The sequence below is a fragment of the Macaca nemestrina genome, chromosome 2 (genome assembly GCF_043159975.1).
Source record: "Macaca nemestrina isolate mMacNem1 chromosome 2, mMacNem.hap1, whole genome shotgun sequence".
NCBI classification, from domain to species: Eukaryota; Metazoa; Chordata; class Mammalia; order Primates; family Cercopithecidae; genus Macaca; species Macaca nemestrina.
The window spans coordinates 157774762-157788029 of NC_092126.1; the positions used below are offsets into that span (position 1 = coordinate 157774762).

At 40.3% G+C, this 13268-nt stretch overlaps 1 long non-coding RNA gene across 6 annotated transcripts in view; it reads right to left on the reverse strand.

Annotated features, from left to right (window-relative positions):
• The window catches only part of LOC105470239 (uncharacterized), a 51685-nt gene that overhangs the window by 10245 nt on the left and 28172 nt on the right, over nt 1-13268 (reverse strand). For 3 of the 6 annotated variants that reach the window (XR_011620295.1, XR_011620292.1, XR_980390.3), the window contains 2 exons: nt 12539-12608; nt 787-11025 (listed from right to left, as the gene is read on the reverse strand). This is a non-coding gene — a long non-coding RNA (uncharacterized lncRNA). Of the gene's footprint in view, nt 1-786; nt 11026-12538; nt 12609-13268 lie in introns of those variants that run through there. The other 3 variants (XR_011620296.1, XR_011620293.1, XR_011620294.1) reach the window with 3 other exon arrangements.

Sequence of the window (13268 nt, forward strand, 5' to 3'; positions counted from 1 at the left end):
GGGAACTCTCCCATCTCATCTGGAGTCTCACCCAGGATCCACAAGGGGGAATACAGATGCAGAACTGTCACATCTCTCTTTCCCGCAAGTAAAAAAATTACTGGCTGTTTCCCTACATGGAGGTCTAGCTGTTGCTGGAGACTGGACTAAAACCCTGGGGCAACTGAAGGCATCTTTTGTTGCTGGAAAGCCCAAAGACTGAACTCTGTTGGCCAACCTGCAGACTTTACTGTGATATCTCTTCTCCTTTCATGGTTTGAAGTGGCTCTATCTCTTCTTTTATAATGTTAAGGGTTTTGCTACAGACTGCAGCAATGATGTTAAATAGAATGAGCATTTGGCCTAGCCATCAGAGGCACAATTCAGAACAATGTGGTTTCCGTTTGGTGCGACCCCAAACCCCACCTCAGTGGCTGCAGGGGCCTGGCACAATGGCTTCCCTTCTTACCCGCTCCCGTCTGGTCTCCAGCGCCTGGGCATGTCCATAGCATACACAAGCTGCACTCAATGGCCATGAGAGGTGGGAGAAAACTATGGCTGCTGCTGGAACCCTGCACAGCCAGCTGGCTGCCTGGCATCCCCTGCTCGCCATTGCTGTGCCAGCAGAGCCTTTCCCCGGCCAGCAGAGCCCCAGTGGCTGAAGGATCCTCACTGGTCTGAACTGGGGGAAAGATACAATAATTAAAGGAACCCATTTTCACAGAGCAAGAGGTTCTTCCCCCAGCATGCCCCCCCCCGCACCTGCCTTTTGCCCCTTAAGCTTTTTTTTCCCCCTTTTCTGTGCAAGACGATTCTTTTCCTACCCCAGCCCTCTGCTTACGCTAGCGAAAACAACGGAGAAGCGACCCCTGCTGGCTGATAACTGAAAATCTGGCAGGGCCCTTTTGAGACTTAATCCAAACAGATACAGGCAGCCCCTGAAATACCTTTTTTTTTTTTTTTTTTTTTTTGGTCTCAAACTCAGTTCCAAGCTTCAGGCTGAGGCCCTAGAAAGGAAAACCAGGTCTGAGGGCTCCAAAGCCAGGTAATAGGCACAGTGTAAATGGGCAGGGGCAAATTCCTGTTGACTAAAGCCCTGCTTCATGGAAGGAGGCCATGGTCCATGGCATAGGCAACCCAGGGAACCCAAAGGTTGCTGACAGTAGAGGGGATAGAGACATAGATGAGGATGGATAATTCCTGTTCTCTAGGCCCTCCCTGCTTCACAGGTGCAGACCACAATAGCACCCATGGGTGGCATCTGTCTAAGGTTGCCAGAACTCAAGGATAAGAAGACAGAAGGGAAAGGGGGAATGCCCTGCTTTCCCTCTATCACATCCTAAGTTTTCATTGGAAGCAAAAAAGGAAATGAGGGATGCCTCTATTTCCCTGTCTTTCAGAATAGGCAACTAGCTCTTTTCACCACCCCCAACTTACACTCCTCTGGAGTGCATCCTGAACCACTGGGACTGCTTTGACCCTCAGAGTCTGGAAGAAAAATACCTCATAGCCCTCTGCACAAACGTTTGGCCAAATTATGAAGGATTGGCTTGGCCTCAGGAAGGAACTATTCATTTCAATACCGTCCAGCAGTTGGACCTTTTCTGTAGATGTGAGGACAGATGGTCTGAGGCCCCATATGTGCAGGCTTTCTTTACCTTGCAGGGTAATCCAGACCTTTGCCAACACTGTAGGATTGATCCAGACCTCCTGTTTGCCATCTCAGGAGAGGCTGCAAGAAACAATCCTAGGGAACTAAAGAAATGAATCCCAGAGGTGCCCCCAGCAGAGGAGCCAGCTCCCTCCAACCCTGCTCCTCTGGGTCCACCCTTATCTCGCTATCCAGCTTCAGTCTCTCACTTACCCCCTCCTACAAATCCTCACCCCAGACAAGCCCCAGTCTCACTCTTGCCCCTCCAGCAGATGCCTGGTGAATTTGACCCCAGTAAGGTCCAGGTCCCCTTCTCTCTACAGGACTTAAAGCAAATTAAGGAGGATCTTGGCAAGTTTTCAGATGACCCTGACAGACATATAGAGGCTTTCCACAATTTCACCCAAATATTTGAACTCTCCTGGAGACACATGTGTTACTTTAGAATCAGACCCTGATGGACACTGAGAAGCCGGCTGCTCTGCAAGCAGCAGAGAGATTTGGGAATGAGCTTTGCATCACATATAGCTCAGCGAATGAGGCAAACTTTATACAACTGGAAGAGGAGCAGTACCAGTGACTGACCCTGGTTGGGATGCCAGTGATGAGATGGGAGATTGAAAGAGGAGATACTTTCAGGTGTGCATAATGGAGGGCTTAAATAGGACTAGGACCAAAACTTTCAATTATAACAAGCTATTCATGATAGACCATGGATTTGATGAAAATCCCACTGCCTTCTTGGAGAAGGTAATAGGGCCTTGGTAAAGCATACCTCTCTATCTCCTAATTCCATCGAGGGACAACTAATCCTAAAGGATATATTTCTTGATATTAAAAGGAAGTTGCAGAAATGGGCCCTGAAACCAAATAGTACTTTAGAGGACCTCCTGAAAGTGGTCACCTCGGTTTTTCACAATGGAGGTAGGGAGACACCTCTCTAAGAGGAAAGAGGCAGAAGCTTTAATGGACACCATGCAAGCCCATAAACCCCAGAATTCCCAGGGTGCACCTGTTAACTGCTACAGATGTAGTGAGAATAGTTAGCTTTCTCATAAAGTTTAACTGCTCCCATACAAGGTTTAATTTCTTTCACCAGGGTGAGACAGATTGGGGTACAATGTTGTTAGTATATTTCATTTATTATTTCTGTAATCTTTGGCACTAGATTTTTTCCTTGTATAGTACACATGTTTAACCCATGTATACTTAACCTTATGAAACTTGTTTTTATCCTCTCTCACCTAAAGGCCATCAAAACTCCAAATGGTCAGGCAACTGGAGCCTCGGACAATGGCTTCCTTTTGCTAGGGATCCTTACATAGACTTCTGGGAGGACTCTGACAGTCATTTTCTCCAAACAATGCCCTTGTCAGCAGGAAGTAGCTAAGACTGGTCATCGTTCATATTCTAAGGGCAGTTAGATGTGCCTCTTCAGAGGGGAGAAATGATATGGACAGGTGACAGGGAAATACTGGGTAGAAGAGGGTGGCTCCCCAACAAAGGCCCTACCCTGAAGCCTGGAAACCCAAGGCCCTAAATGGGAACAGGCAGTCCTGTTTTCATGCCCAAAAGTTGCCTTTTGGCCTGCCATGTCCCCCTATCCAGTAGCCATATAAGCCCTAAACCCTGGACTCCAAGAGCAGATGAAAAGAAGAGCAGAAGAGTGGCAGAACAGCGAGGCAGAGAAGAAGAGAAGAGAAGGAGCATCTGAACATCCAGAGTTCAGCTGGGGACCGTCGGAGAGAAGATCAGCCACTGGATGGCCAGACGCCAGGGAAAGATCAACTTCCCACTTCATCCCCTCTCCAGCTTCCTATCCATCCCACTGAGAGCCACCTCCATCATCCAGTAAAATCCCCACATTTACCATCCTTCAAGTGCATGTGTGACCTGATCAAGTGCATGTGTGACTGAGAGGGCACTGAGCTGGTTAACACTTAAGCTGTCTGCAGATGGTAGGGTTAAAAGAGCACTGTAGCATGCCCACTGGGGCTTTGAGAGTCACTCCACATGTCTAGGCAAACATCCCTAGATGCCACCCTGGCACTGAAGCCCAAAAGCACTCACCCTGGCTCCTGCACCTGCCCATCTGCATGCTCCTCCTCCTATAAGGAGTCTGAGTAGCGGCAGCAGCTGAACAGATGAGCCACACCCCTGTTGCACCTCCTGCAAGTGGGTCAGGGAACTCTCTCATTCCAATACCTTTTTTTTTAAATTAACCTCTTGGTTTCCAGTATTGATTAAGAAGTTCTTTCTTGCCCTCTAAGGTGGTCATGTAATCTTACAGATTTTTCTTCCAGGATTTCCATTATTTTGCTTTTTATGTTTAAGTCATTAGTGTATTTGGAATTTAATTTTGTATATGGTATGAGAGTCCAATGTAATCGTTTTGCAAATGGACAGCCAGTTGTCCCAGTACTGTTCATTAAACAATTTCCCATTTTCCCACAAAATTGAACAACGATCTCCGTCACGTGTGAAAAATTCTACATCTGTGTATACATGCACACACACACACACACACACACACATATATGTATATATGTATATTAGTATCTTACTTGCTGTTTCATTCTCTTTCATTGACCCATTTGTCTATTCGTACATTAAGGCCATATTGTCTCAATGACTATGGTTTTATCCTATGCTTTGGTTCCTAGTTAGGCAAATCTTCTCATTGTTATTGATCTGTTTTACAACTTTCATTTGCCATCCTCGGTATTTGTTTTTCCCCATAAACTTTAAGATCATCTTATCCAATGGAGAGAAAAATGCTGTTGGGATTCTAGTTAGAATTGCACTGAGTTTTAATATTAATTTTAGGACAATTGGCATCTTGATGCTATTCAGTCTTCCAATTCAAGAACATGGTTGTTTTCTATTAGTTCAGTTCTTGCTTTATGCCTTTCAATAAGGCTTATTAATTTTCTTTATAGTTTCCATACTTTTCTTCCTAAATTTTTGAAATTTTTTAAGCAAAAGAGTTGCTTTATTTAATATCATATTCATCCATGTTAAATTTTCTTATTCCACCTAGAAGATTTTTTTATAATAACTTTATTGAGGCCTAATTTACCTACCAAAAAATGTACTCATTTAAAATGTACAGTTCATAACTTTCAGTAAATTTACAGATTTACACAAACATCACTCCAATCCAGTTTTCATTTCCTGATTCCCAACTCCAGTATAGACAAGCACTGATTTACTCTCTGTCTCTACAGTGTTACCTCCTTAATAGGTTCTTGGTTTTCTATACATAATTGTATCATTCTGAGCAGAGGTTATTTTACCTCTGCCTCCAACATATATTAGTCCATTTTCGTGCTGCTGATAAAGACATACCCAAGACCGGGCAATTTACAAAAGAAATAGGTTTAACGGACCCACTGTTCCACATAGCTGGGGAGACCTCACAATCATGGCAGAAGGTGAAAGGCACATCTCACATGGTGACAGACAAGAGAAGAATGAGAACCAAATAAGAGGGGTTTCCCCTTATAAAACCATCAGCTCTCATGAGACTTATTTCCATGAGAACAGTATGGGGGAAACCACCCCACAATTCCATTATCTCCCACTGGGTCCCTCCCATAACACGTGGGAATTATGAGAGCTACAATTCAAGATGAGATTTGGGTGGGGACACAGCCAAACCATATTACAATGTTTATTGAAATTATTCCTTGTTCTTATTTCATTGCCTTCATTACAACTTCCAAGACATTGTTAAATAATGGTGAGAATGAGTATCCCTCTGTAGTCAATGGTTTTAATTAAAATGATGTTAGTGTTTTGTAGTTCAAAATAATATTTGATGTTAATTTTGGTGGGCCATGTTTATTAAGTAGTTTTCCTTAGTTCCTGAAGTGTTCATTAAAAACAACTGATGAATTTGGTTAACTGCATTTTCAGCTTGTGCTAATAAAATAATGTGTATTTTTTTCTTTGTTTCCTGATATTAAGCCACTTTTTCATTCTTGGAATAAATCCTGCTTGATAGTGTACCAGTTTTTGAAACATTACTGATTTGTTTCACTAATATTTTATTTAGAATTTTTACATCTATATTCAGAAGTAAAATTAGTGTATAGATTTCTTATATTTCTTTTATACAATTTGGGTGTTAGAGTTCTGCTGACTTGTTATAATGAATAGGAAAATTTTCCCTTTTTATGTAGGTTGACATAGTTTAAATAGCACTGGAATTATTTGTTTATGAATCCTACCTGGCTTTGGTGCCTTATTCAAGGAGAGATTTCCTATCACATTCTCGGTCTCTCCTATGGTGGTTTTCTATTCAACATGTCCACTTCATTTGTATGAAGTTTTATAACTTATTTTTTTTCTAGGAAATCATTCATTTCATCTAGATTTTGAAATTTATGCCATGGGTGTTTATTTAGCTTTCATCTATAATCATTTTTCTCTCTCCTGTGACTGTCTTCTCTTATTTTTATTTCCATTTTATGTTTTAATAATTTTATCTTTAAATTAAAATTTTTTGTAACGATAAGGTCTCACGATATTGCCCAGGCTGTTCTCAAATTCCTGGCCTCAAGTGATCCTCGAACCTTGGACTCTAAAAGTGCTAGGATCACAGGCATGAGCCACCATGCCTGGCCTCATCTTTTATTTTTACCAATTCTCTCTTCCTTATTTCTTCTGTTTTCTGGAGTTTACAGCTGAGTCCTTCTTTACTTCCTTCATTTCTGATGTTGTTATGAAGTGCTCCCCTTTGGGTTGCTTTTCTTTGGTCTGCAGTCTTTATTCTGATCACCCCCATGATCCAAGGTCAACTGAGAGCATGTTTTTAATTTCTAAATATATATTACTTTTGGTCCTATTTTTAATAATTATTTCTAATATTATTGAGTCCTGATCAACATAATTTCTTTTTTTATTTTTGGACACAAGGATTTCATGGTAAATTTCTATAAATGTTTAAGGGATTTAGAAAAAGTACATTCTCCACTCTAGAGATGTAAGATTATATATATATATATAAATAGACACACAGGGATGCAACATACGCATATGTATGTATAATCACATTTGATTCCTCTATTTTTTATTTAAAAAATTGAGATGAAATTCATATAGCATAAAATTCACCACTTTATAAAATGTACAATTCAATGGCATTTAGTATGTTTAGTACAAGTTTCAAAACATTTTCATCATCCCTAATAAAACCATGTACCTGTGAGCAGTCACTCCTCGGCTGCCCCACACTCCCAGCACCTGGCCACAACCCATTTGCTTTCTGTCTCTATAGATTTGAATATTACACCTGATATGGTTCGGCTATGTCCCCACTCATATCTCATCTTGAATTGTAGTTCCCATAATCCCCACATGTCATGGGAGGGATCAGGTGAAAATACTTGAATCATGGGGGAGGTTCCCCTCATCTTGTCTTTATCGTAGTGAATTAGTTCTCATGAGAGCTGATGGTTTTATATAGGGTATTTTCCCCATCTCTGCTCTACATTTCTCCTTGCTGCCATCATGTGAAGAAGGACGTGTTTGCTTCCCCTTCCACTATGATTGTAAGTTTCCTGAGGCCTTCTCAGCCCTGTAGAACTGTGAGTCACTTAAATCTCTTTCCTTTATAAATTACCTAGTCTCGGATATGTCCTAGCAGCATGAGAACGGACTAATACAGTAAATTGGTACCAGGTAATGGGGTACTGCTGTAAAGATATCTGAACATATGGAAGCAATTTTGGAACTGGGTAACAAGCAGAGGTTGGAACAGTTTGGAGGACTCAGTAGAAGACCAGAAAAATGTGAGAAAGTTTTGAACTTCCTATAGACTTGGAGGGCTCAGAAGACAGGAACATGTGGGAAAGTTTGGAACTTCCTAGAGACTTGTTGAATGGTTTTAACCAAAATGTTGATAGTGATACGGATAATAAAGTCCAGGCTGAGGTGGTCTCAGATGGAGATGAGGAACTTGTTGGGTACTGGAGTAAAGGTCACTGATATGGTTTGGCTATGTCCTCACCCAAATCTCATTTTGAATTTTAACTTCCATAATCCTCATGTGTTGTAGAAGGGACGCAGTGGGAGCTAATTGAATCATGAGGGTGGGATTTTCCCATGCTGTTCTCATGGTAGTGAATAAGTCTCACAAGATCTGATGGTTTTATAAAGGGCAGTTCCCCTGCACATGCTCTCTTGCCCAACAGCATGTAAGATGTGACTTTGCTCCTCCTTTGCCTTCTGCCATAACTGTGAGGTCTCCCTAGCCATGTGGAACTGTGAGTCAATTAAACCCTTTTCTTTGTAAATTACCCAGTCTTGGGTATTTCTTCATAGCAGTATGAAAATGGACTAATCCAGTCACTCTTGATATGCAAAGAGATGGGTGGCATTTTGCCTCTGACCTAGAGACCTGTGGAACTTTGAACTTTAGAGAGAGAATTTAGGGTATCTGACAGAAGGACTTTCTAAGTGTCGAAGTGTTCAAGAGGAAGCAGCCTGATGTTGCAGCAGAAAAGAAAAACCAATTTTCTGGGGAGAAATTCAATCTGGTAGCAAAAATTTGCATGAATAATGAGAAGTCAAATGCTAATCATCAAGACAATGGGAAAAATATCTCCAGGGCATGTCAGAGACTATCATGGCAGCCCCTCCCATCACAGGCCTGGAGGCCTAAGAGGGAAAAATGGTTTCCTGGACCAGGTCCAAGGCCCCTTGCTGTGTGCAGCCTTGGCAGTTGGTGCCCTGCATCCCAGTTGCTCTAGCCATGGCTAAAAGGGGCCAATGTACAGCTCAGGCTGTGGCTTCAGGGGGTGCAAGCTTAAGCCTTGGCAGTTTACATGTGATATTGAATCTCTGGGTGCACAGAAGTCAAAGACTGAAGTTTAAGAACCTCTATGAAGATTTCAGAGGATGTGTAGAAATGCCTGGATGCCCAGGCAGAAGTTTGCTGCAGGAGTATAGGCCTCATGGAGAACCTCTGCTAGGGGAGTGTGGAAGGAAAATGGGGGGTCAGAGCCCCCACACAGAGTCCCCACTGGGGCACTGCCTGGTGGAGCTGTGAGAATGGGGCCACCATCGTCCAGACCCCAGAATGGTAGATCCACTGACAGCTTGCATTGTGCACCTGGAAAAGCCACAGACACTCAATGCCAGCCCATGAAAGCAGCCAAGAGGGGAGCTGTACCCCACAAAGACACAAGGGCAGAGCTGCTCAAAGCCATGGAAGCCCATCTCTTGCATCAGCACACCTTGGATGTGAGACATAGAGTCAAAGAAGATCATTTTGAAACTTTAAGGTTCAATGACTGTCTTACTGGATTTTGGACTTGCATGGAGCCTGCATCTGCTTAGTTTTGGTCAATTCCTCCCATTTGGAATGGGTTTGTTTACCCAATGCCCATACCCACATTGTGTCTAGGAAGTAACTAACTTGCTTTTGATTCTGCAGGCTCATGGGTGGAAGGGACTTGCCATGTCTCAGATGAGACTTTGAACTTGGACTTTTGGGTTAATGCTGGAATTAGTTAAGACTTTAGGGAACTGTTGGAAGGGCATGATTGTTTTGAATTGTGAGGATATGAGATTTGGGAGGAGCTGGGTGGAATTATATGGTTTGGCTCTGTGTTCCCACCAAAATCTCATCTTGAATTGTAGTTCCCATAATCCCCATGTGTCATGGGAGGAGCCAAATGGAGACAATTGAATCATTGGACAGTTTCCCTCATCCTATTCTCATGATAGTGAGTTAGCTCTCATGAGATCTGATGGTTTTAAAAGAGACTTTCCTACCCTCTTCATTCTGCACTTCTGTTTGCTGCCACCTGGTGAAGAACATATTTGCTTCCCCTTCTGCCATGATTATAAGTTTCCTGAGGCTTTCCAAGCCCTGTGGAACTGTGAGTTGATCAAACCTCTTTTCTTTATAAATTACTCAGTACTGAATATGTCCTTATAGCAGTGTGAGAATGGACTAATATACCACCTATAAATGGAATCATACCATGTGACATTTTGTGTCTGGGTTTTTTCACCTAGCATAATGTTTTTGCTTCTTATCCACCCTGTAGCATGTACCAGTATTTCAATCATTTTTAGGCCAAATAATATTCCATTGTGTGACTATACCACAACTTGTTTGTCCATTCATCTACTGAGGGAACTCTGGATTGTTTCTACCTTTTGGCTATTGTGAATAGTGCTGCTACAAACATTTGTATATATGTATTTGTTCAAGTTTCTGTTTTCAATTGTCTTGGGCATATACCTAAGGGTGGATTTGATGGGTTATATGATAGTTCTTATTTTAACTTTTTGAAGAACTACCAAACTGTTTCCATGGTGATTGAACCATTTTATATTTCTGCCAGCAATGCATAAGGGTTGCAATTTCTCCACATCATTAACACTCGTTACTTTCTGTGTGTGTGCTTTTTTTTTCAAGGTAATAGCCATCCTACTATTTATAAAGTAGTATTTCACTGTGGTTTTGACTGGCATTTCAACTAACGACTAATGATGTAGAGCATATTTTCATGTGCTTGTTGGCCATTTGTGTGTCTACTTTTGGGAAATATCTACTCATTTGCCCATTTTTAAAAATATTTGGTTGTTTGCATGTTCATTGTTGACTTACAAGAGTTCTTTATATATTCTTAATATTAGACCCTTATTAGATACATAATTTACAAATATATTTTCCCATTTTGTAGGCATCCTTTTTTCTTTCTTGATAATGTTTCTTGATGCGCAAAATTCTCACTTACTTTTTTGACTATAACATCTGTCCTCTTGTTGGAGAAATACATTGAAGTGTTTTACTCTGCTTGTATGTTTAATAATTTGTATTAGTGAGGATTAAGTTTGGCTCATACAATAGAAAGAAACTAGATTGGAGATATATATACATACACACACATATAGACACATATATACACACACACATATATATACACACACACATATATATACACACACACATATATATACACACACACACATATATATATACTGGAGACAGGATATTTCTCTCTTGCCAAGGCTGGAGTGCAGTAGTGTGATCTCAGCTCACTACAGCCTTGAACTCCCAGGCTCAAGTACTCCTCCCACCTCAGCCTCCTGAGTAGTTGGGACTACAGGCATGGGTTACCATGCCCAGCTAAATTTCACAAATTCTTAATTTTTTGGCAGAGACTGGATCTCACTATGTTGCCAAGGCTTGAAAATATTTTAAACACAGAATGTTTAGTACCTTATGTTAAAAAATGCTTAGAGATGGAACATCACAGGCTGATGTGGTAGCACCACTAAGTTACGAGAACCAGGCTTCTTCTATCTGTTTGCACCACCATTCTTAGCATGGGTTCATCTGCGTTTCTCAAGATGGCTGGTGGAACCATTGTGTCCTATTCAGGAAGGAAGAATGAAGGCAGTCAAAAGGCACATTTCTGGGATAGTCAGTGATCCTAAAGATACCTTTTCAGAAGTTCCAAAAAACACATCTGCTTACATTTTACTAGCCTGGTCCTACTTGCATGATCATTGTGGCAGATAAAAAAAAAAAAAAAAAACCCTGAGAAATATGGTCTGTTAATTGGGCACATTGTACCCTGCAGCAAAATCAGGCACCTCTCATAAATAAGAAAGGAAAATGCTATTGGGTAGAAAATGGACACAGCCTCCTGGCATTTCTAATAAATTATTTTTATGTACTAAACAGCTATATTTGGTGCATATAGGTTAACTACTGTTGTATCTTCTTTACGAGTTATACTTTGCATATGTACAAAATATACATTTTTAACAAGTTGGGGAGTTAGGGAAAATGTATTTATATTTATCTGTTTTAGTGCTTTTAATCAAAGGTTTGGTGTTCCTACTGACATTGTTTCCTTTTTGCTTTTATTTGTTTATTATCTATCTGCCTCTTTATTTGTAATGTTTTCTTACCACTTCAATGAGTGTTTACACTCTTCCAAAAACAAATTATGCTTTATTTTTTAACTCAATATAGCAGGCTCTGTATTTTTTAGGGATGTTAAACATGTGGAATACTTCATTTCATTTCAACATACCAGTGTGCCCCTTCTGAACGTGAAGCACCACAGTGTTGCAGGCTTCTTTGACAGGAGATGCGCAAGGTTTGGGTAAGCATTTATTTTTTAAATTGTCTCTTTAAAAAACTTTTTTTTAAATAAAAATTTTATGTACTTATGGCGCAGGAATGTAGTCCATTTTGGGTTTTTTTTTTTTTTTTTTTTTGGTATGGTGACTGATATTCTTGATTGTATTCTTTCCATCTTGACTTGGTTTTATTTATTTTACATGATACTTTTTAAACATATTCTTTATTTTAATTTTCCCATGTTTATTTAACATTACATTATTCTTTTATTCCTACTATTATTTGAGAACTCAATATCAATTTTCCCCACATTGATATGCTGAGAGGAGAGAAAATGAAATATTATAATATGCTAAGTTAAAACCACCGAAAGCAATAAAAGAACATGTGAAAAAAAGAAACAAAGAGCAAGTGAAATGAATAGAAAAAAGCTGCAAACATGGTAGCATTATTCAACTATATCAATAATAACTTTAAATCTAAATGGTCCAGATATACAAATTAAAGGACAGAGATTGTCATATTGGATTAAAAATGAGACCAAACTATATATTGACTGCAAGAAATCCACTTAAATATAAAGACATAAGCAGGTTAAAAGTGAAAGGGTAGAGAAGCAAAAGTGGCACAGTAGGGAACATCAAAATTTGTCCCTCCACAAAAGCAATAAACTAACCGCAAAAACTGCCCAAATCAACTTTTTAGGAATGCTAGAAACTAATCCAAAGCTTAATGTTTGATTAAGAAAAAGCAGCTGAATCTCAGTAAAATAAATTTGTGGCATTTTAACTTACCCTGTTTCCATTCCTGGCTTCGTGGTGACCTTGAGACAACAGCTGGCATTCATAGTACAGGTACCTAGTACTGGAGGAAGCACAGTAGACCTTATCTTTAAAGAATTGCATTTTTTTTTTTACCTGTATGTTGGCTCCCAAAAGGAAGGGATCAATGGGCTTGCCTTTATTTTCCCTAATTCAGAACTATACCAGGGCTTTCAACATTCTATCAGAAACTTTTAAAGGCAAATGTTAAAATCACTCCATCTCACTCAAAGGATAACAATTAGGGGAAACAATAGACGAATCAATAAGCTTGGGAGGAAAGGCTGAGGAATGAAATGCTTTGGGGGAATAAAGTCTTTGAAAAGCTCCTGAGAGTCGAGAAGTCTATGCACATTCCTAGGATGGTTGGCTGCATGCCTAAAAGAGACCTGAGAAGGCCCTAAGTTTTAACCTCTGGCTGACTTTCTGACTCTGTGTAAGCAGGATGTGAAGGCTAAGGCAGAGTTGTAAACTGCCTGGTGGAGACACAAACATGAAACACAAACAGAGCACATCTTTAGACTGGGAGATTTTCCTCCCAGGTGTTTAAGGAAGTCTCTGCTTAATTACTAGCTGACTATTAAACTAATGGAACTGAGACATCAGTGGCTATACATGACAAAGAATATATACTTTATAAAACCAGTTCAGAAAAGTTACTAAAGAAGCAAAAAACAAATAAAACAAGCAGCAACACTGGAGA